This window comes from Agelaius tricolor, unplaced genomic scaffold (genome assembly GCF_023055355.1).
Source record: "Agelaius tricolor isolate 1412-34295 unplaced genomic scaffold, bAgeTri1.0.p SCAF_5, whole genome shotgun sequence".
In the NCBI taxonomy this organism is placed as follows: domain Eukaryota; kingdom Metazoa; phylum Chordata; class Aves; order Passeriformes; family Icteridae; genus Agelaius; species Agelaius tricolor.
Window position 1 is genome coordinate 32,975,874 of NW_027269265.1, and position 25,101 is coordinate 33,000,974.

Genomic DNA, 25,101 nt, shown 5'->3' on the forward strand with positions numbered 1-25,101 from the left:
TTTCTTCTTATGCCTTGAGCAATGATCTAGGCAGGCTAGCCTGAAAAACCAGGGAGGTGAGTGCAGTTTGCAGCTCAAAGTCAAACTTAGCTGTTGCACACTGAAAAGACGTTTCCCTGTTCCTGAAAAACACAGCCAAGAATATAAACAACCCGGTAAAACTACTTGTAACCTCCTGTTTTCTTCATCATTCCAGACGGTGTGTAACGGGCACCTTCTGTGCCTCAGCCTCCCAGAGGCAGAGTGGACTCTCGATGAGATTAAATACTTTTTCCCACACACAGGCTCCAGCCTGTTTGGGGCATTCAAGCTCGGGCTGAGGACGCGGCAGCAGCAGCAGGCGAACGAGGGGATGCCAGCGAGGGTGGAGGACAAAGGGCTTGCAGTGGCCCGGTGTGCCCAGGGCCCAGCGGAGCTGCAGCGGGCGGGGGCGGCAGCCGGAGCTGGGCGAGCAGGAAGGAGCGAGTGGCCAGGCGGGCGAGCCGGGTCTGCTCGGGGCACGGGCTCCCGAGGTGGTCCCGCTCGGGGGCGCAGAGAAAGCCGTGGGAGAGAGATGGGAGATGACGGCGGGAATGGACTGGACTGAAATGGGCTGCCCAGGGAGGCGGTGGAGTCACGGTCCCTGAAGTGTTATAAGTAAAGACTGGCCGTGGCACTCAGTGCCAGGGTCCAGCTGATAAGGTGGTGCTCGGTCATAGGTCGGACTCGACGATCTCGGAGGTCTTTTCCAACCTACTCGATTCAGTGATTCTTCGAGGCAGGAGACAGAAGCAGTGCACGTATCACGCGTCCCCTCCACCTGAGGGCAGCCCCAACCCGGCAGCGCCGCGCTCCCCGCCTGGCCGAGGTGGCCGTGGGGCGGCCCCGCGCCTGCGCGGCGGGGCGGGGCGGTGGCGCTGGGACGGGCGCGGGGCTGGGCCGGGCCGGGCCGGGCGGCGGCTGCGCAGCGCTGCGGGGGCTGTGGCCGGGCGGCTCCGCGGACTGGGCGCGGGGACGCCTCGGGACGCCGGGGACTCTGAGTTCCAGCTGGCGGCCGGGCCGGGCCGGAGCGGAGCGTGTCAGCGGCGGAGAGAGCCGAACGGTGAGCGGAGCGCCCGTGCTCGGCGTGCGAGCAACAGGTCCCGCCGCGGAGCCGGAGTCTCGGCTGGCCGGAGCCTCCCCCGCGGCCACGGCGCCCGCGCAGGCCCCGGGGTCCGGCCGGGCCGAGGCCGGGCGGGACGGCGGGGCATAGCCGGGCTCGGCGGCTCTCGGGGCTCGGCCCCGGTCCCCGCACCCCGCTGGCGGCGGCCCGGGCTGTACCCTGGCCGCGGGTCCTGGGCTGGGCGGGGCGGCCCCGGCTGCGGCGGCTACAGGTGCCGGCGGCGCTGCCGGGAGCGCGGGGGGCCTCCCGAGAGCGGCTCCTGCGGCTTCCCTGCCGCCCTTTCTTGGGGTGACTCCCGGGAGCTTAGGCCCAGGAGTTGTAAGAAAACCTCCCGCACTTGGCTGTGTGCTCTCTCTGCGGACTTGTAGTGGGTTGTGTACGTGTTTAAACAAGGGGGAGGGAGGAACTTTAGGCCCCCCTCCCGTGCACTTCTGATGCTGTGGCAGCTCTGTGTTTGGAAATGATTCCTCTTGAAGTTTCTGCTTCGTATTGGTTTATGAAGCTTTGCGGAGCTAAGTTAAAGCAGGTTGAGCGTGAGCGACTTGCAGTGTGCTTTACAGTCAGCAGTCGGTAGCGCACATCCCGCTTGGAGCGGCTCCGTTTGCCCAGAGCTGTAGTGGAAATGCTCTTGCGGTGCTGCCGCTTTCCTAGCGGAGGCATCGAGCCTGTGTGGTGGGAGGGAGAGACACTACAGCCAGGCAACAAAGGACGCCGTGACTGTGAGCTTGGTGAGACAGACCGCGTGAGAAAATGAAATTAACTTGTATTTGACCTTACTGAGGGATATTTATATACAAACAAAGGCTGCCTAAAATAATAATATTGTTAGATGTCTCACATGGGACAGATCCACGAAAATAACTTCATGAGGAATATTAAAAGGGGTAAATAAGTGATATGAGGGTATTTTCTTTTAAAAATGAAGCCTCTATTGGAATTATTTAGGCATACACTATATTCATAGCTCACTGAATAGAGCAAAATACTTTCATTCTAGATACATGATGATATATAGCTGACTGCAGTCAGGCTTCTAACAAGTGATAGTGATAGTGATCTTCTATGTGTTTGCTGCTTCTTTTGCCTATGCCTTAAACGGATCTCTCTGTCCGTTTTGAGGATTGAGGTGTTTTTCATGAATTTCTAAAAAAATAAGGTATCTTTGTGTTGTCTTTAGACATGTGAGTCTGCAAGCTTTTGGTTTGGACATGTTGTCCAAATTTTCATAGTACATTATTTTTTCTTATGATCATATTAGAGCTGGCATATTACTACACATCTGAATGCCAAACAATTTAGAGTCTGGCTGGATGATACACATGTAAACTCTTTTCCAACATGCTGTGCTTAAAAAAAAAATCCAGTATTTTATACATTAAAAGCTTAAGTAATGGTTAGTATTGTAGACACTTTTAACAAGGCATAGCGTTTTGAAGCAGTGTTGTAGGATGTTACATTTAATTATCATTATTGTTAATAAAGTAATAGGGATTTAAATGTTAGTCCATGGTCACAGAACTCTTTTTTAAGTATTTTTTTCAGAGTTTACATTCTTCTAATGTATGTCATATTACCTTGCAATGTGTGGAATAACAGTGGATGGTGATGTTTTTCTGTATAGAGTTAGCTGTTGGTAAAGACTATAATTTTACTTAGTTTTTATTGAATTTCTTCTCAAAAGTTCTGGACTTAGAAGTGTGCATCAAAATATTTATCAGTAGACTGATATATCTGGCTTAGCAATCTGCAGGAGTTACTTATGACCTTTTGAGGGGTGACAGGCATCTTTCAGTACCACAACAGTACATGATAAAGAACCATGGAAAATGCAGTGCAGAGGTTGGGATTCATACCAAGAGTTATGGATACAGAAAACTTAATGTAGTCTGAAGTTTATGTGCATCCATATATTGACCCTTGTTTATAATTACATTTGTTGTGATAGAAAGATTAAATTTTCCTAATACTTCATTTGCTGCTTTAATTAGAATCTCCTGCTGTACTTAAAAGTTGCAGGCTTTTAAAAAACTTACAGCATTTTTAGATGCAAATTCTATTATGTCTCTTCAAAGATTGGATCTTAACATCAGAAGTTAACTGTTTTAACTGTTTCAGCTACTGGTTTTTTTCTCAGTTTGTACTTTGAAGTGCAGTCCTTTTACAGTGTTAGGCTTTTAGAATGCTGAAGGCTAAAATTTCAAAGAGTGTGCTACTTCCTAGATAGCAGAATTTGTGTTTGTATTCATGTGCCACGTTTAAAATTTTTAAATGTTTAGCAACTGACATTTTTAAAGTACTTTCTCAGTCAGTGTTGCAGAAATGCTCGACGTTACAGTATTTGGAAGACTAATTACTGTCTTGATCATGCATTTGAAAACCTCAAGACTTTTTGTAAATATTAATTAAATACTGCTCTATTGTTTTCATTTTATTAATGGGCAAAGAGAGGCATTTGTGTATTTGAAAACGTTTGCAGTATGTCCGTGGTAGAAAACTCAGTGGAAACAATTTAAGTGGTGGTTTAAAATCAGGTTTTAAACTGCTGCTTTCTGGTGTGGTTACCTACCTTGGAGCTTTTTTCAATACAGTGGTTCTGACAACAGGGGCACTTTATGTACACATCCCCTTTCCTTCACTCCCAGTACAGCTAGACAAGCTAGACAAAATGTCTTAGTGTAGTTCAAACTAAAGTATGAAGCAGAAGAAAGAGGAAATTATAACTAATTAAATTTATATCTCAGACTATTTTAAAGTAAGCTTTTGTTTGGTTTTTTTTAACGGGAGGTGATCAGCTGTATATGTCTGTTGGTAAAGACTTCTTTTATAATGCTGTCTAATTGCACACTAACACATAGCTGTGTGGGAAGAAAAAAATGCTGTAACTCTCAAAGGTTGCAGCAGTTAAATTAGAAAGCAAACACAAATACCATCAGTAATGCACACTTCTAAAAGGAATGCCCCAATTCTGTGAAGACCTAATCTTGCACGCTTCTCTTTTGGCAGAAAAAGGATGCAATGTTGCATTTCCTTAAAGAGGTGGAAATTTTTTTGAGTACCTACCCAGCATATTGAGATTTGGATTCAAATCCTTCTACTCTTTAGGGGAGCTGCCAATTCCCAAAAGGAATACCTTAACTGCCAGACCAGTGAGTGTTTGGTTTGATTCTTGAGGAGTAGTAGTCACTCAGGAAGGGAGTGAATATGTAGCCCAGGGACTTGCTTGATCAAGTACAAAATAATGATATGGATTCAGGTCTTCTTTCCTTCTTACAGACAAAGTGTTAAAAGAGTAAAGGAAAGGGATTTTTCTTGGGGGCGTTTTTTTTTCCCTAGCATGGTGTGAAATTTTGAAGACTTAAATCTCTGATCTTTATGTTTATTTTTATCTGACTTGGCCAGTTCCTACTCAAGTTGAATATTAAATATCTGAACCGTACCTGTAACACTTCCTTTTCATTTTAAAGCAGGTCTTGGTTGTTTATTTGTGGGTTGTGGAGTCTAGTAGGTGGCATGACATTTATGTTCCCTTGTGGATCTAGTTCTGCTTTGTTCTAAGAAACCAAATAATTAGATATAGAAATGTAATTGTTTCAACATACCTGTGATTATTATCTGCTATAATAGGGCTGGTCAGTGACTTGTGTTTCCTTAAATTATTTGCCTGTTGCATCATGTATCTATTCTAGTTCTGGCAATAATTGTTTTCTTAACAACAACAAAAAAAAAAGAATAAGAAATAGCTAATAGGTTTTATTTGAACATTTTAATACTTGATTTTGCCTCTAGTGTTCTATTGTTAAAATTTCAATTCTATGGTTGGAGAAAAGGCTTGACTATTGATACATGTGACAATACAGCTCATGGTCTTTAGAGTCTGAATTTGCTATAATTTATCAGCATAGACAGTAAACTCCTCATGTCCTGCAGAGGTCTAACAAAAGAATAGATGTTAAACAGAAAATCTGGGAAAATACAGCTTTTCTGAAGAAATAGAAGATAGAAACCAAACCACAATTTTCATTCTTGTACCAGGATGCATCTTCTGGGGAAGCTATTTTAGGTTATGTGTGGTTATTTGGCTCTAACAGATAGTTCAGAAGACTCTCAAATGTGGGAGTTTTTCTGGGGAAAAGCAGTTTAAAACCAGAAATTATTTCTGGCAAGGATATATTAGAAGTGATAGGACAGTTAAGAGGTCCTGTACAAAAGGTATTTGGAGCACTCTGAGTGTGGTAGTAGTCAGTATGTTAGCATCTAAATCAACCTGGGTACATGCATCAACTGAATAGTTAGTGTGAATTGTCTTGTGTGAAGTTGTTCGGTGGTTTCTTCAAGCTCTCTAGAAAGCTGAATTCAGTAAAACCATAAACCTTTGATAACTGGGAAGTGCCAGTGCAACCTCAGCATCTGGTCTTTGACCTGGTGATGGTGCTGGGAGGTGGCTGGTATGCATTCCGAGTCTGTTTCCAAGGATAACTGTATATTTTTAAAGTCAGGAAGGAGAGGCTGGAAAGGTAGTCATTTAGGTACCAGTAGTTTTGAGTGGAGTTCAAAGTACAAATGTGTGAGCTCAAAGGAGGACAATGTATGCTAGTACCCGAAGGAGTCAATTCTCATTTTAATAGTATATTGTGAAGAGTATGTGAGCTGTGTGATGTCATGGGAGTGATTTGTGTATACTAAAGAGGAATGAAACTTCAAAGAGTTTATCTGAAGGTAGATAAAATATAACTGATGTGATGTCACTGTAAAATCACTATTGAGAGAAATTACTTAGCTTTTGAGGTTTTCTGGAGCCAAATTTTGATCTTGATTTGGGTGGCAGAGAAATCAGCAGGGTCAGCTCTCTGAATATTCAGGTAAAAACCTAAATGTTTTCTTGGATCTCAAACCTGAATATTCAAGTGTAAACCCAAGTGTTTTCTTAACTGAGGTGGTCTTTACAATTAAGGTCAGTGGAGGTGGTATGTTTTGGTAATGCCTTGGCTGTTATCACTTATTTAGAAATCACTGGTTTTTAGTGTGGCAGAGGAGAAAACTAAGGAGGGAAGCAAGTTTGTCTGCATGGTGTTTGTGGTACTGAGTTAAATTCTTTACTGTCACAGGTACCATGGCAACTTTTTCTTTTGAATGTGATGTCTTTGTGTATAAAGCTAAGGCCTCACCTTAATATCAGATCATGCAGTGTTCCTGCAATGTTGTGGTTGAGAACTTGTGATTGCCCTTGTTTGTCTTGTTTTATCAAATTGCCATTTACTTGTCAGCTACTGTTAATTAAACTTAAGAGAGATTAATTATAGGTTAATTCAGTGTACCTTGGCTAAGATCATCAAAGTTGCTTTTATAGAAAAACTGTGTTATAGATAACTGCGTTGTGCATTGTAGAAAATGGCAAGTCTTGTATTGGCTAAGAGTCTTGTTTTCTAAATGTTCTTTCATCTCTGAAAGCAAAGCTCAAGCATTTGGGTTAAAAATCGAGATTTGAATTGGGTGAGGGTTTGGATTGGATAGGTTTGTATGATATTGATTGTACTTCTTACAAATGTATATAATTGTTTTCAGAGAACTAATCTCTTCTTCCTAATGTCTGAAAGGCTGTGTGATGTCAGCAGAGAAACTTAGTCCTCTCTTACTGGGACAGTGTAGCATTAGTGGACATCACGTGCTTTCGCAGAATCAGTTCCTGTAGGATCAGGATAAAGTGGTGATGGAATTGCTTAGTGCCACTATGCAATGACATTTACGTTTTGTTTGAGTGATATTAAAAATTCTCAAATGCAAGAGAGAAGGAAATTGGTTTAAAATGAAACTGGGTACATGCATTTAAAGATGGTGATTGTTGTACAAGAGTTAAAACCAACATAAAACAAACTCTTACCATTTAATTTTGTTTCAGTATTCAAGATAAGTTCTAAATTAGTAACCTAATTACTTACAGGCAGGAATTAGCACAGTGTCTTAGTGCAAAGTGAGGTAAAAGCTGATCAGCTCAACATTGTCCTCTTGGGCTGACTGACTAAAATGGCATGCTAGCCTCACGGTATTGGTTTTCTTTTTGACAAGTGGAATAGTCTGTTTCATATTTATGTTTTTAAGAGTATAAACAGCACTAAAAATCCATTTGAGCCTAAGTTCTTGTTAGATTTGTAGACTCTTTCAATGGAATTATCAACTTAATTCTTTCCTGTTCAGAGAATATTAACTTAGTGTGTTTTGTGATCTTCTCTCAAGATTTTAACTATTGTCATCAATACTTCTGGTGAAGTGTGTTCCTTCAAGCTGATATAATGAAAGCCAGCTAGAACTCTGAAGAGGCAAGTTGCTTGGCTTCAGTGGAAAGAGAGCAGCAGTTTGAGGATTCTGCAGTCAGGAAGACTCTTTTCTGCTTTTCAGCCTACTTAGATTTCTTCTTTCTTCATTAGCTCATCAAGCAACATGTAAATAGTAAAGACTGAAAGTGTATCCCAAGGAAAGCTAAGAACTGAAAAAGTAAATGTCACTTGTACTTCCTCCCAAAAGATAAAATACTGAGGATGATTTTAAAATAACAGGTGAGAAGCTATTCAGCTAAAGTCTGGTTATTGTTGTGTATTTTGTAGGTCATTCATTTCTTTAGGCTTTTGTTAATTTTGAAGTATGGAGAAGTCAAAATGATATGCAATGGAGACCTATTTTTTCTTGACTGAAAAAAGAGAACTCAGCACCTAATAATATATTTTGAAGCAGCAGTGAAGAATTGGTTTTGGCTTAAAGCTTATGAAGTAATTTTTAGGTTAAATGCTAATGTTTTGTGTCTATTTATTGAGACTAGTACACTTACTGCTATTAGGGATTAGTCTTAGGATCACTTTTGAAGAGTCATGATATATTGTTTTTTCATAGGTCTTTCCTGATCTAATGTGGACTTATATTTCTGACCATGCTTTTTTGGCCCCTTGTTCGTCTTCTTGCATTCTTTCCTTCTGCAGACCTTCAAACATGAGTCTGTCTCTTCCCTCTGCTTAGAGAAGATGAGCAAAACTGGGAGGGAAGCAAAGGTTTTGTGTGTTGGATCACACTACTTCTCTTTCTTTTGGGAAGAAGGACAAGTGGGGTTCACTTTGTCAATTCCTACGTTTCTTTGGGGAGCACTTAATGAAATTTGTCCTGTAAAAATATGGTGGGTTATCTCAGCTAGATGCTGTGCTGCACTGGGCTACAAGATTGTAAAGAGCTTGGTTTGGTTTCAAAAAGGGGGACTGAAGAACTGGAATAACTGAACAATATTAACAAAACCATACTACAATATAATAATGTCAAAACTGTGGACTCGTTTCTGCTAAAATGTCATTGATGAGTCTGTTGATGGCTTAGCTTGATCAGCAGTAGGGCCCTCTGTTATAAATTCATCTGTATGATGCTGAACTTGGAATCAGCATGATGTACTTGTTTGAGAAAGCAGCCTTAGAATTTAAATACCTTAGTTAAAGTTGAGATGGGATGATCTGCAGAAATTAAGTTAGACCTGCTTATGATGTACCAACCTCTTTTTGAAGCCTTCTGTAGTAGGGAAATATTAAATATTTGCATATATGTTCTTTAAAATTTAACAACTTGAGTTGCACACTTGAATTTATATATACTTTATCCCCTAAGCCAGTTTTTGACCTCTGTTGGTGAGAACTTCATACAGTTTCTCCTTATGTCAATATTTTTGAAGCCTTTTCTATACAAATATTTAACGAATGCAGCTGCATACCTGAATGGTTGGGTAGTAAATGTAGACTGGTTTGTGTTCCCTCTTAAGTGCATACTCTTGTCAAGTCTTAGATATGTAGTGCTGTTCATTTGATACTATGTGTGTTAGTGCTCCCTAAAACTTACGTAATTGGGACTTCCTGTGATAATTAAAATTCCATACAAATCTTTGGTTCTTGATTTCTTAAACCTAATTTGAAATTGAACATTCAGCCTTTAAAGTATTTAACATGATTAATCATTGCCCGTTCAACTTATTTACAAATTGTTCAACAGTTCACATTGTGCTTCTGATACTTTCTGGTGAGATTGTGTTTTTTATTCTTGGATGGATTTGTGAGGATTGGCCCAGCTGATTCCTTCTGCTTTAGAAGAAATTTATATTGCAGCTACAGCTCTGGGGAATCCTAGATTTTGTGATGTCAGTTTTTGACCTTTTCCTGCTCAAGTCCTCTGCTCTAGTTCATTTGCAGAATTAACAAGTGCTTGGTCCTCAGACATTATGGTTCATGGTGTGATATCTGAAGCAAACTGCCATGCCAGTCTTAGCAATGAAATGGCTGAGGTAGCAGCACATGTTTCCCCCTGACAATTCTACTTTTGGGATCAGTGACTTCTGATGGCAGCAGCCTACAGCTGAGGATAGTAACTTAATCTGCTACAACAAGATTTGCTAGAGCTTGTCTATCAGCATCTTTAATTTAAGCTCGCTGTTCTTTTAGTTCAGCCTCATATTAAGTCTTAATTTTTTCTTTATTTGGGAGAAAAACACAAGGAGAAATAATAATTGACCTTATTTTATGGTCTCTTCACAACAAATTCCACATTAAACTTGTGACTTCTACTTTGAGAAATCCATAAGTAGCATGTTATTGCTGACCATTACACTGTTTCAGGTATCATGGATTCATATGTTGTTATTTTAGTATATTCATGCAGGTATATTTCTGAACATTTTTTTTTAGCAGGTAAACCATGCAGAAATGCACTGCATCAGTTTAATGTACAGAACCACAGGGTGTACAGAACTGAAAGCCAGATAATGACAGCAGTAAAAAGTGTAAGACCTATTACTCTTAAGACTGAAATGTTGTGCATGGCAGCTGTGTGAATGGGTGCTCTAAAGTTTAGAGGAATAAGAAAGTGTTAAAAGTATGTTTATGGGTTTAGCTTGCTAAAACTTAAAGTTCTCTAATAAATACCCCTTGTTTGTATTCAGAATTCCAGAACTTGGTCTTGAAAGAGCATAGGTGCATACTTAGAATGATTTGAGTTAGTGGAGCATGAAGGTATTCATAAATCTCACTGACCTCAAATAATAGATTCTGATTTCAGTACCTAATTTGTAATATTATTTTTTTCTCTAATTCAGCGTATTTTAAATCTGTGAACGATAAATAAATATATGGAAATAATACTGTTTCTTTCCATGAATTCAGAATTCATCAAGTACAAAAAGGTCATGAATGCCAATTCTCTTGGAAGTTCTCTAGATAAATCTGACTAAAGAGTTTTTTAATATAAAATGTGAGCTGGCTTCAGGTAGAAAATACATCTTAGACGAGTATCTTCCAATGAATTGGTCCATTGGAAAAAGGCATGTGAAGCTTTTGGTTCAAGTTTCAAAACACCTGGAAGTGATGGACCACCTGTGGGATACATGAAACTTACCCAACCATGGGATACCCAAACCTTTCTAATTTTGCTTTATTATTTCTGCTTTGCAAAAATAAATTTTATGTCAAGCATTGTAGCTTTGGTAGTGGTGGAACAACATTCTCTGCCTGCATTGCTGAGATGGTTTGTAGTCTCTGGGGACCAAAGAACTACAACTACACTCCAATACTTTAAGTGAGATATTATTAACAGAATGGCTCTGATAAACAGATATGTTCCTAAGAATATAATAATTGTTGATTTAAAAAGTTGTCAGTTTCTGCAGCTTTGAAGCAAAAATCACAGACTTGAAAAAAATTGAATTAATTGTTGTAAATATTGGGTGTCCTGTCTAATTAGTCTGTTTCCATTGATAATCATCAATGACTGCTGCATTGATTGTTTTGAAAATTTCAAATGGATTTATAGCCCATCGTAAACTGCATTGTAGTAAGTGTGAAAGTGACAGTTTGAAGTGACAAAACAGAAATAATGGATAGCAGGTTATGTACATCCCAAAATTAGTTTGTTTCCTTAGTAGCCAAAGGTGAAAAGTAACAATAAAGTGTAGAAATTTCATCAAGACTCTGTGAAAATCACATCTCTCTGCTCTGATTTGCCTCACTTATACTGTTGGTTGATTCAGCACTAAGGATTAAACCCAGTGACCAGAATTGATTGTTGGTTATTCCACGTGTAGAACCACAGAACATGCTGATTTGGATGGGATCCAGGGATCATGGAGTGCAGCTCCTGGCCCTGTACAGGACACCCCAAGAGTCACACCCTGTGTCAAGAGCATTGTCCAAATGCTTCTTGAACTCTGTCAGGCTGGTGCTGTGACCACTTCCCTAGGGAACCTGTTCCAGTGCCCAGCCACCTTTAGGGCAAAGAACCTTTTCCTAAAATTCAATCTAAACCTCCCTTGATGCAGCTTCATGCCATTTCCTTGGGTTCTTCATTGGTGACCAGAGAAGAGATCAGTACCTGCCCTTCTATGTGAACAGTGCTGCAGCTCTTATTCAGGTAGTCAGTACTTTTCCCATGTTGTTTGAAAAAGTGGCTATTGCTCTCTATGCTCTGGTTCCAGAGAGGTTGTAAAGCCACCATAGTGTTTCTGGCTTGTTCAGAAAAAGTATCTGGGTGTTCTTGGTCTGTTCAATTCTCCCACCTCTGAAAAATTCTCGGTATTAAATGCTTCCTTAGGGCAAGAACCTGTGTTCTCACTGTGCAAAACTATAAAGGGTATTCTTACAGCCTTGCCTTTGTTTTTTGTTATCACACAGCATGCATGTAACAAGTGTTCCAAAGGGCTGCTGAAAAAGAAAGTAATGTGCAGGGCTGTTAGTGAATAACCTCTGTCTGTAAGTCTTTAAGACAATATGAGAGGAGCTGCTTTCAAGTGAGGGACTGGTGCTGTTCATGGTGTATCTGCTGGGTTAGAGGTTGGGCTAACCTATTGGACTTTTCAGACAACTAATACTGCTTCACATTTCTGCTAACCTCTCATGAGGAGCTCTAAGCCACAAAGATTTTTGTTCCTTGGGATGAATGGTACAAAACTGAGTATCTACTGTTACTTCTGGCACTTTCTTACTATGACAAACTATTTCCCAAACTGATTTTACTTGCCTTATATATGGCATTGCAAATCTCAGTTAAAATTCTTTGCTAGAAGTATTTTCAGTCTACCAGACTTTGCCTGAAAGACCATATTCAGTGGCTTCATAATTAGACTCTTTGGTGTCCCTAAAAACAACAGTCACATCTTCTAGTGAATAAAGAAGGAATTCAAGATTTGTGCCCAGACAAAACCTGTCACCTGGCCAGGACCCTGCAGAGCCATACTGCCTGATGCACTGGTATGCCAGGGAGGGAGCAATCTGTTTTCTGAGAGCCCTGTTCTCTATACTTGTGATTAAAATGCAGGTGCCTGAGATAATAAGTTGTCAAGAACTTGGAGTGCCTAATTAGCACAGCAGAGACAGAAATTAAATTTATCATGGTTTATTAATTTTAGGCCACTGCTGTTTGTGCTGGACCCAAGAACTTCACCATGTCATTTGATTTTAGTCCTCTAAACTTGTATCTGCAGACTTTGCTGTTATGCAGTTTCCCAGTCTCTTACTGCTTAGTGGGAGTATTGATAAAATATCTCTACTGCAATTTTTTTTTTCCAAACATTATACTGAGTGGTGCTTTGAAAATTTGCTAGAAGACTGTTTTTAACTGACCTGTGATCATGGCAGTCCTCCTCATACTCTTGCCTCTGTGGTGAAAAAAATTTACTGAGGTCCTGACATGTCTCCCCTTGACATGGGGGATGAAGGGAGCCAGCAACATTGTTCTCATAATGCTATTTAGCTGCTATAGCTGTGTGATAGCTTGACTAAAATCTGCTCTTGTATTTGCATGCCTTTTCCAGTTCATGCAACTATTTGGTTCATTTTGTGCGCTGCCCTTCATTACTTTTGTAAGCAAACCACTTTTTTGGTCTTAACTTTTGTCAAATAGCCTTTTAATTAAAAATGAATTCTTTAACTCCTGTAGGCTGTTCCTTATCTCTACATCTCTTTGTGTATTTTTTTGTTTCATGTGTAAATCATGTCATGTCTCTCTAATTTATGCTACTGGTCTTTAGACAGTACTGATTCTTTTAAGATGAGCAAAACCTATTCTGGGTGTATGGTCTACTCTACAATTTAACTTTGAAAAATCTGTAATTCATCAAAAATTGCAGTCATTTTGTGATGAAGAGAGACCACTGTTTTATATGCAGATGATCTCATGATCTCAGAGCTTTTTGCTACTGAGAATGGTAGATACCTTTCTCTTTGGTTTGTTTTCTGCCGCTTCATTCTGATAAGCTGGCTCTTGTGCATTATGATATAAGGTAGAGGATGTCTCCATGTTGCAGAATCATATCTTAAGTTCAAGTGGGGAAACTGGTAGGAGGAAATAGAGGATGTAACTTGATTGCTCTGAAACATGGATATATATATATATATACTTGATGAGGGATGGGTGGTGTGTATTGCTGCACCTTGAAGTTTTTCAGCTGTGCTGCTGCAGTGCATTGTGGGAATTTACTGCTGTGAAGTCTTGAAAAAAGTATGTTTAGGAAACTGTAGTCTTCTGTTTTAGCTGGTCAAAGCTCTTCAAATTGCTAGGCGAGAGAAGGACCAAATATTTGCAAACTTTACAGTGACAAATGTACATAACTGTAGCAACTAGAGTGCTTGCAGCCTGTCAGATGCCATGTTTAGGGTCAGGATAAACCTGCCTGTCTCTTAGGATGACTGCAGTGAAGGCCTAAGATTGGTCTGTGATGGATCTGGTGCTTCACAGTGATATTAGGTGTTCTGACTTCTAATTTTGCTGCTTTTTCCTGTTGCTCACAAGATATATACACCAGACTGGGTGGTTATAATTTCTACATACATATCCCTTTCAATTTACTTTTCATCACATTTCATATACCAGAATCAAAGAAAATATGCTTGCTTTCTATCTACTCTTCTGTCATAGAGAGAAAACACAGTTTATCTCTTCCAGTGGACCATAACTTTCACTCTTTACTGTTACCATTTGGCTGACCTCTTTGATCTGAAAAACTTTGTGTAAAGACAGTGGCAGCTTCCCAAGCAGCATACAGAAATGCTGATACTGGCCCCGAGCCCAATATCCAGTTAGTGTTCTTGCTGTTTGTTCTGTCATCTTAGCCTTGCTCCTTGACAAGGGATTCTGCTTTTTATACAAGCAGGGAATTTAGAGTACTTTGACTTTGCTGTTGGTTTGATTATTGCTGGAATGGATAATTGCTCTGGCTTCTCCTTATATCATTTAGTTCTAGACTCTCCCCTTTTTTTCTCCCAATTTTTGTCCTCTACGTTTTCATTCCTTTCTCTGGTTTTTCTCAGGAAAAAACAAGGTGGGTCCTCCTTAGCATTCATATTGTATACAGCTTCTGATAGTAGTCTGGAGCAGCAATTGAAGCCATGACACCTGGTTTTGCATTAGGGCAAGACTGACAATTTTGTCAAAAGTGCTGAGAATATTTCCAGGTGTTCTGACTTTTATTGATGGTATATGCCATCATTTATGGCATGTTTTTGTAATCAGTCTTTCTCAGGCTGACTTCATTATTGTAACAGTGTTTGCAGAATGTTTCAGTATCATAGTGCCAGTTGCAGTCTTGTACATTGACTAGTGTTAGGTTGCTGATTTGTCTCCACCTCTAGAGGAAGACCCCTGTCTGTGTGGTCTCAGCATGAGGGCAGCATCCAGGATTCTCATTTTGCTGAAGGGTTTACAAAGTAATACTTTCACTCAGAAGTTGATACTTTTACAGTTATGTAAACATGATTTTAAGAAAGTATGCCCAGAATATTATGGCTCTTTTTATTCAAAGGAGTCAAAGACTCATTTACAGAAGACTTTATTCTTTACCCAAAGAAGAACTGCCAAATATGTTGCTAACACTCTCAGATAAGCTTAATTAGGGAAATTTGGCTCTGAGTTCTGAATTTAATAGTAGTTTGTATTCAGTTGGATGGCATTTGTGTTCTAATGGAGCTTCAGCTTTCTGACAAGTGTGTTCCAAAGGAGTCTATGCTCTGGTGCTTCTGGAATGCTTAGTGAAGACATGGTTACTTCAAGTGGCTGAGAGAGTTTATGAGAGAGTTTATAGTTTGTGTCTTTGGGATTATTTTGGGACACTGAGTTCTTACATTCTGATTCAGAAGTGCCTGATGGCCAAGCTATAAATATTGGGTAATAAAATGTTGTGATGTTCTCTTTAGAGAGATTTATCAGGTATGTTGGTGTAGTGCATATATATGTGTTTGCATCACTGGTATGTATAACTTGTACAAACTTAATCTTTAGGTATTTGTTTAAGGGGTTGGGTGTGTGATAGATTCTTCCAGGTATTGCTCAATAACTTTTTTGAATGTATTCTTAATGCCCTTTTGTGATGCAGAGATATCCTGCATTCATCAGTTGAAAGCATTCTTACCTCTCTTCCCATTTTCTTGTTAAAAAATATCTCAGTTGCTGAGATCTGACATAAGCACCAGGAGGAAATCTTTCCTTAAGAGAAGTTTCCTACTCTTGCATCCATGTTTTATTTTAACTTAGCTTAAGTTTACTTAACTTTATTTTAACTTAATTTTTGTGCACACTCACTTTGGTTAAAAGTGATGTCCTAATACCTTACCTCTCTTATACTATTCTTTTGAGAAATAGAAACTTGTTTCAGGTGACAAAGTAAAAATTTGTGAAAGATAAGTGAGGACAAATCAGTGAATTTTGAATTTGCACATAAAACTTGGGAGACTGACTGGCTGTTGTATTGTGATTTCCATTTTCTCTTGCTGTTAACATTTTCTTTAATACTGTTAATGTTAACATTTGCTTTTCTACAGTGGGTCGTAGTAGGTAATATGAGTTTATGGAACCAGTTTTAATTGTCAGACACTTCTGAACATTCTAACTATGTGGCAAAGTATGTTTAGTTCAGGTTTTTGGGGGGTTGGTTTGTTGGGTTTTTTAAAATAAGTAATTGTGTATATGTTATTATAAGCAAGTATAAAGTACAGGTTAACATACATTTCACTGTTCATCTGTTTCACTGGCAGAGAATATTAAGCATGACTGGGAATTTTTTTTTGTATGAAAACCAAAGTTCATTATTCAGCTTTCAACTCATGAGTTGGGTGGGGAAAATGGCTTTAAAGATGCTACCAAAGAAAGAAAACATTTTAAACCAAGTTTATAACACTATTGCTTGAAGAGTCATCTTCAGTTTGATTAGTATAACAGTTGAGAAGACATACTTCCATAAGTTCAAATGATGTGTTGGAAGTTCATTACACTAAAAGAGTCACTCCATCACCCTAGGCAAAGAAAGGTTTTTGCTGATTCCACTTTCCTAAGTCTTCAAATTTTGTTCCTTAACATGAATTGAGGGTTCTGATGGGGGGAGTTACGTCACTTACCTTGCCAGTGTTTTTCCCTGGCTTCCACAGTCATGTTTAATATCTCAGTTCAACAGCTTAAGTGATGTCACAGTTTTCTGGACAGGATTATTGCACCATTAGATACTAAAAAAGTTTGCCTGGCTTCATGTAAAAGGAGTCTTAAATTCCTGTGAATTTATCCCAAATTTCTAATGTTTTCTTAATAAAAAGAACACGTGCTTTAACAAAGTTTCTGAAACTGAAATGGTCATTCTTTGATTTAGGGAAAGCTCTGCAGTTGGTTAGGTACTTGAATTCACTTTGCAGAAGTGAGTTTGTTTCTGTCAGGATTTTATTTTGATTTGTGTAACAGATTGCTAACATTACGCCCAAGAGTCCCCTTAGATCTAATTGGAAAGACACAGACTGTTTTTATAAGGTACAGAAGGTCTCTAATATTATGTCTTTTTAGCCTTGTGAAGTTTTCTTATGCATTTTTATTATGAAGTCTAGTAATGTAGGTTATTTACAGAGCATTTGATTTTCACATCCTATAATGAAATTTTGGTCATACTTCACATAAAATATTTTTCTGCACATTTTCAATGTGGCCTGTGTTTTAAGTTACTGCATGGTGTAGGTATGTACAGCAGGTTTCCCTTATAGTGTGACCCAGGAATCAGCATGAGTTCCTTGGTCATGCTTGGCATTGCTCCTGCAAGCTTATGAGATCATTGTGATAAGTACTGGGAAAGGTGTTTTGTAGTTTTTGTCCATTCCTAAGTGGTCATCCATGTATGAATTCTATTGTATGCCTGAAGGTAATACTTTTGTTTGTATTAGTGCTGACCAGTAGGTGTACTGTTTAATTAGTAGATGGTCTGTTTAATGCCTTCTGCTGCAGAAAATTAAGATCTGTGTTATTGCTGTCCTTTATAAAAAAAGGGGGGGGGGGGGGGGAAAGCTCTTGCTTCTGAGTTGTGGATTATACTATTTACATAAAGATAATAGAGAATACTAGTGAGTATCCTCAAGTAATGATTGTCAGAGATGTTCAGATACTGAACTGACCATGTTAAACACTAGGGTGATTAATTTACCATTTTTATTTGGGAGGAAATATGCTCAAAAATAAATGTAAATTTTGTGGTGCTTTACACCCACAGTGTTTGAGCGTGTTTTTTAAGAGAAACCAATACTTCCCTTTTAACTGCCCTGTTTACATCATCAGGAAGATATGCAAATGGTTGTAGGTGTGTGGTTGCTTTTCTGTGGTGGTTTTTTTTTCATGGTGGTGTTGTTTTTTGTTGGGTTTTTTTGTTTGGTTTTTTTTTTTTTTTTTTTTGATTGCTTGTTTTTTGGTGGGTTTGTTTTTTTGTTTTTTTTTTTTTTTTTTTTTTTTTTGGTAGATTTTGTTTGGGCTGTTTAGGATGAAAAGAATCAGTAGATGTTGATGAGATTTTTTTGTGGGAGGTGAGGAGAACTCACAGAATTTGGTCCCATAAGATGCAGTCCTGTTTGGACTTGTCTCCCTGCTGCCAGGGCTAGGAGTTTATACTTGTCTTTATTCTTACCTCTCTACCTCCTGGTCTCAAAACACGTGCTCCAGACCCTTACACCAATCTTGTCACCTTTCAGATTATTGTGATCTGTTCTGGCATGCCAATTTGACCAAAGCCAACCAAACAAAAGTATGTTGTGACATTCTGCAATCTTGTTGAATTAAAATTACTTGGTGACGGATTTCACAGGCTTCAAAACTGTCAGAGAAGGCAATGGCTGTACAACCCAAAAGTGGAGAGCATAAGGGAGCAGTCAAGAGCAAGAGTAATGAGACTGCAGGTCTTTGGCAGCAGCAAAGTAGCACAGCTTAACAGTCCAAGGAATCATACTGACAGTCTCTTTTTTGGTTCTTGTCATAAATTCATGAACTACTGATTGTGTTTGGAAGGCTGCAGAAGTAGGGCATACTTGAAAGCCTAGTCAGCTTTGTTCTTTTCTAGCAGTTGGCAGTTATGCACAAACATATGAATTATGTGAGTTCCCTGAAAAAATTACTGCAGTGTTTGCAAGTACTAAGTAATGTGACTGACACAATGTAAAGAAACTACAATACTGCAAATTCTCAACAGTTTTTTCAGCCTGCAAAATGTTGAGTTTTGACTTTGCCGTTTGTGTTCTCAGAACTGAGAAGCATCCCAGCAGATTTCATGGACCTGAATTTGGTTGAGCCTCTGGAATCTTGAACTGTCACCCATTGGTTCTTTAGAGGATACATTTGCCATAGTTATCCATTGCACTTGTCCTGGCTGAGGAGAGTTTCTTTCTTCCATAGTAGCAAGGGCTTCTGTCATTTATGTCTAGCAGGGCATCTCATCATACTAGTAATACTGAAATGGCTAAAAAAATTCATACACACTCCCATGGCTTGTACACCTTGCTTACAGTTTCCTTCAGAAAAATCAACTACAGATTATGCTAATTAGACAAAGAAAATCCTACACCCATGAAGAGAAAATACCTCTGGAAGAAAATTTTTTAAATTATGCAGCATTTTTTTAGGGATTAGCTCAGTGAAACTGTCACCACCATCTCAGATGAATTTGGGAATGAAAGTCTTGTGAGATCAGAGACCTGAGTAGCTAAAATAGTTTGTGCTGGGGTTTTTTTCCTATAAATAATGAAAGAAGAGCTCAAATAAAATGTCGTTGTTCTGAGTTTGTGGTATGTGATTGTGAGTCCTGTGAAGCTGAGAGAATAATTGTATAGTTTTGTGATTGATGTCCTGTTTTTCACAATGTCAAGTTTTAGAAGTCTCAACTATTTTTGTGGTCAGAAAAAAAAGTCAGAAGATCCTTATCCCCTTCGCCTCCACATACCTGTGAGTAACATAGTGACACAGCTAATCAGGTTATATCATTGGGGATCATTTTAAAAAAGCTTTTAAAATCATCCCTGACATGCATCCAGTTAATCTTGCAAAATAGAGTTGAAAAGAGAGCCTGAGGAGGATGGCCACATGAAAGAAGCTAGCACATGTATCTTTGTTACATAATGTTGTAAGATTTTGCTTTTTTGAACTTCCAAAGCCTATAGGCTTAATTATTCATATGATTGAACCTATAGCTGAATCATGTAAAATTAGAAGACAGTCTTGGTCCCAGTATAATCTCAGAAGACTGTTGAATTAGATAGCTAACATTTGGCATTTTTGGATGGAAGGTTTAGATGAATAGCTGTATTTCCATTTTCTTTAGGTGATATTTCTAAATTGAATTCAGCAGATATTGGAGTATTAAAATGAGTAAAGAAGAAGTTAGACTTTCTTTAGAGTATTGTAAATGTGGCTTTAGAATAACTTGCTGTGGAATACTAAACTAATGCCATTTTGTGTGAATTTAGGCATCAGATGAGATGTAAATTGTGAAACATTGTAACTTCAATTTAAGTTGGGATTAATTAATTTAGCTTTGGTTCAGTCACCTCTTTGAAGTGACAGTGTCACATACATACTAGTACCCATGAACGTTTGCTATTAATACTATGTTTCACATAGAAGCAGTGACATTAAAAATAACATGCTAAAAAACATGAGGGGTTAAAATGAGACCAGAATGCAAGAGCCTGAGCCAACAAGGACACAGTTTGAAGGGGGCTGGAGCAATCTTACTAGAAAACTAAAATAGCAGCAGTGTTTTTAATTTCAGAGGTACTATAACCACCATTTAAAGTGAGGACAGGCATATTTACTTTTAAGACAATGAAAGCTGAAGTCTTAGCTGTGAATGGGTGATAAGAAATTACCGACTTGTTAGCATGCTTCTGGCTGTCCTGTGAGATCTGTTAACAATCCCTGGAATTCTAGGAATTTCTTTTCTCTTCATTTGTTATGCTTGAAGGTTTCTAAACATTTAAAAAACTACTCACTTAAGGTAACTCCTTTTTTCTCATACTATTATGTCATATTTTCATTGCATCTTGTAGGCATCTGTGTTATCCACTCATATCTATATATAAAATAAACGGGTTTTCTCACCCGGATTATGGGTGCTAAAGATCTGATTGGAACTCAGTATTCAAATGTATGCATAGTTGTAGCCTATTAATCTAAGCCCTGCTGGAATGCTGGGGTGGTATATCTGTGCGCTGTTTTGGGGTGACGTGGGCTCAGACCATTTAACGACCTGTAGTGTTGGATGTTTCTGTGAGCTCTCTTTTGAAGCAGCTTTGGGGTTTTTTTCAGGTTTTCACTAATTGCTGCGGAGACTGCCCTCTGCTGTGCTTGTCACTGCAGTTTAGGACTTGTCAGCACAGCTGTGTTGAAGCTTTATCGAGGATACAAAATATGAACAGAACCTAGAACATAAATACTATGTTACAGAATTGCTTAACTGACCTCCACAAGTATTTTAACTTTTTTTGTCTATCTGTGACTTCTAGCAATAAGCTTCTTGAAACTGACTCTAGTTTGTTTCTGTTGTCGTTCCCTCTCACCCCAGCTGTAACTTTATTCTCTTCCCTGTCCATTTTTCATTTGATCTAAAAAGCAGAAATCAATGATATGTAAGTAGTAGTGTTTATTTAAAACAAAGAGAATCGTGGTATATGTTTATTCGTAGTGTTTTCAACAATTGTTTCAAATCTCAGTCAACTTAGGAAGCACTTTGTTTGTGTAACTGAAAAGAAAAATGTTGATAAATGCAATGAAAGATATGTAACTACTAGAGAAAGCTTTATGTGGAGTGGTTCTCTGCTATCATGTGTGTGGCTTGACCTGTGCTATCAATTTTAGCTGATTAAAGGAGCTCGCTGTTGCTATGTTAACCAAGAAAGGTTGCTGCTGATAGAACAGGCAGCATTTGTCTTTCACAGTGAGATGGGAAGGAATTTAAATAAGCCTTAATTGTTCCTACCTCTGCAGCAGTTGTATGAAGAGGGATCTTGCATGTATTTTACTGCAAAGGTGCAGTTACTGAAAGGAGGTCAGAGTGAGGTGGCTGCTGATTGACATGATGTACGTGTCCTGTTGGTGCCTGTTTTTCATGGAAAACACTTTGTTCATATCTCTTTTGTAGGGAGTCGCCTCTTGTGTCTTTTGAAGTTGATACTGTAGGCCCATTCTCAAGCTGTGACTTCTTTGATTGGTGACATTGCATTCAGAGATAAACAAGCCTCATAAAATCTGATGTCTTAAATAGACCACGGTTCTTAGACGTAATACCAGTGTGATATAAAAATGTACTTATAATGTCCCAGGTTTGCAGGCTGTGCAATTTGTTTATACCGTTTATAAAACTGGAATCTAACCTTAGCATCTGAATTTTCAGTTTCATTTCAATTTCTCTGTGCTTTAATGCTGCAAATTAACATTGCTTTTTGTTCTTTTCTAAATCACCAATGTGACTTAGAAACTGCTAACAGTGAAAATAATGATCAGTTTGAGGGTTTAGCCCTTTTTGCTCTTGATTCACATATCTTGCACGTTTAAGTGAGTGTGGAATGCTAAAACCTCTCGGCATGTCTGACAGCCCTTTGAAATTCACATGTTGTACTGAGTTACTGTGCTTGACAGGTGTTATAATGAACTTTGTTTTGAAATTATTAAAACAAGTGTCAGCTGGATATTAAAGGAAGCGTTTGCTCCCAATACTAGAGTCTATGCTAGAATATCTAGTTATAGGAAAGAATAGTTTAAATCATAATATTAGACTGAAAAAACAAACCATGCCAGAAAGTAATTTTCTTGAACATGTTGCAAAGCTAGTGTAAAGATTCTTTTTTCATTACAGATTTTTTTTTTTTTTTGTAAACTAAAGACAAGAGGTATCAAGTTGCCATAAATTTTGTAACTTTTACTTATTTTTACAAAACATCAGTCCGTTCCAGGCTATATCAGTTATTTCAGGTACTATTAAGAGTCATAGGAAATATCTGTGAAGTATTTTCTGTCATAAATGCAAATCTTTAATTATCATCAAGTAGTGGTAGTCATTTTTATGCTGTGCAACATTATTTGTGTTGTGTTTTCTTTATGTGATTGCTTTCCAAGTTTCCTAATCTTGAAAATTCACTGAAATCCCATTGAAGGAAAAATGGTGCATAGGAGATGATGCAAGGAAAGCTGGGAATTATTTTTTATTTTCCTACACCGAGCTTCCATTTGTAGAATTATTGAAGTGTTTTACTTTGGTACTTTGTGATTTTTGTGGCTTAAGTTTTGATTGCCTAGAATCTGAAGTACTGAGTAAAAATACCAGAAGACACACTATTATGTTAGCCATTAATAATACATGGCAGAGATCTGTAACATAGTTTTATGCTTATATTTTATTAGTAGTTCAGATATCGAGAAACATCTTGTATGTGATTTTAATCTACTTTTTAATCCACTTCAGCAACCTAGAATTCATCTTCCAGTTGTTTTTACTTAATATTTTGATATACCATGTCTGTTGTGGTATATGGATTTAAGCTGATGATAAATCCTTGCACTGTGCTAATGTTTAATATCTATTTCTTGTATTTATATTAAAATTACAAATGTAGGTTGGGCTTTTATACTCTAATCTGTGCCAAAACTAATGAAATTTCACTGGAGGTAAGCACTGAACTTTCTTGCAGTCATTCAGAATTTGCAGCTTTAATGAATTTTAAAACGGGAACTATCAGGTCTAATCATACTTCTAGCAATGAAAGAATTTTAAACACTGCTGAAATGTAACACACAACCTCAGCCTCCAGAAAATGTCATTTTTACTCTTTGGAAGTTGCTGAAGCAAAACAAATTTAATTTTACTGTACAGAATTTAGTTGTTAAAGCAATTAGGATTGCTATGCACACCAGCCACAGTCCCCAGGAAGCAAATGAAAACTTAAACCACCTTACAGCACTTCTATTTCAGTCTCTGTTAGTATATATTTTTTTCTAGCGTCTGCCTTGCACACCAAAATCATTGCATTTATGTATATTTATTCTTTTACAGAGTTTTTGGGGTCTGTGCTTTGTTTAGTGTATTCAGTATGTTTAAAAAGATGTTAGAAGCCTGACATTGTTAGCTGTGAAGAATGAAGAATGGTGGCTTGTAAAATACAGTATTTTTGAGAATAGTTAGTATAGTTACCAAAACAGTAGTTGTGCTTTTTCTTTAATTTTGCTGTTATGAACTTTCATCAGAGATATTGTTTGTTTGCTGCTCATAATTACATCCCAGTCAGAATTTTATATGATGCCCAGTAGTGACCAGAATGAATGAAGTGCTGTTTTTTAATAGCTGTACTAACATTATCAGTTTTTAGAAATCTTCCTCTGGAGGCCAAAAATGAGAGTAATCTGTGAAGAAAAGACTTTCACGTACACTCTGCGGGACTGTGTTGGTAAGACTTGTGATAGGAAGCTGGACTGAGAGAGTCATAAATCTGGTTTATTTTGGAAAGCTCTACGTGTCATGTGGAAACACTAAGATTCCCCACTTAGATATCAGCAATTCAAAGCAAGATGTTCAAAACCATGATTTAACCCCATTAAAATTTGAGCCATCGAGTTGTGTAACAGACTCTTGTACATATCTAGAAAGTACAGGAACTGCTACTACCAAGTTCCAAAGTGGAAAGGAATTCTCAATTACAAATGTTGTTATATAGACTGTACATATGAACTAGTAAAAATTATTGTTATTGAGTAAGTCTTCAAATTTTTCTCCATAGAACTAAATATTAATTTGGCAAAATAAGCTTCTCTTGGACTGAAAATCTGTATTATTGGATACACAATTTGCAGAGAACAGACTTGGTGTAACAACCTTCCATTATTGTTGCTGTCACAGAATTTTTAAAATTGCAAAAGAAACCTTCAGAAAGAAAAACTAAGAGAACAGTTTCTGAAATTATCCATCTTTTGACTTTTGATGCCATGTATATTAGTTAAAATAAAATTTTCTGTTCCTAGTACCTCCCTTAAGCTGAATCTTATTTTTAATCTCAGCTATGCCACACCTTCATTTGAGAACCAAATTAAAGGTTTTACCAGTGTAATATTTTACATTTTGCATCCTTGACCACTGTGTAGAGGGACTTGAGAGCTGATCTGGGTTTTTTCTTTCCTTACATGTTTATTTCATTTATTGCAGTTGGGCAATAGCATTTTTCCAAAACAGTTGGAGATGAGGATTTGTGATGTCTGATGCAGACCTGAGACAACAGGAAGGAGGAGAGGGGCTTAGGTTTGGAAGGGGTCACCCGTTGTCAGAAGTTCTTTGATTAAAGGAAGTTGTTCAGCATTCCAGAGTTGCAGCATGCTTATGCTTTTATGGATTACCAGCTCGTTATATCTGGGGTCAGGTTTTTGCATATTTGGTTTGGTGTTTCCATAAGGCCAAATTTTATGTTGCCTGATAACATGATATTTTGTATAATCTGAGCATGAGTCATTTGCTGTACTGTTTATTGCTGATTTTAGAAGTATCTAGCTTTCTGGGACACCAGAAATACTTTTTATTTAAAATTCCAAAATTCTTAAATTGTCACTGTTTTCTGACTGTTGCTGCAAGAGAGCTCTGATTTTCTGTAGCTTTTGTTTCTTTTTTACTTGATTGACTCAGATCTTGCATA

At 38.3% G+C, this 25,101-nt stretch overlaps 1 protein-coding gene across 1 annotated transcript in view; it reads left to right on the forward strand.

Moving 5' to 3' along the window:
* The first annotated feature begins 923 nt into the window (after positions 1–923).
* PALS1 (protein associated with LIN7 1, MAGUK p55 family member) overlaps positions 924–25,101 on the forward strand; it is a 55,751-nt gene continuing 31,573 nt past the window's right edge. Inside the window, exon 1 of the mRNA XM_071427094.1 lies at positions 924–1,081. The gene's annotated coding sequence lies outside the window, so the exon portion shown is untranslated. The remainder of the gene's footprint in view (positions 1,082–25,101) is intronic.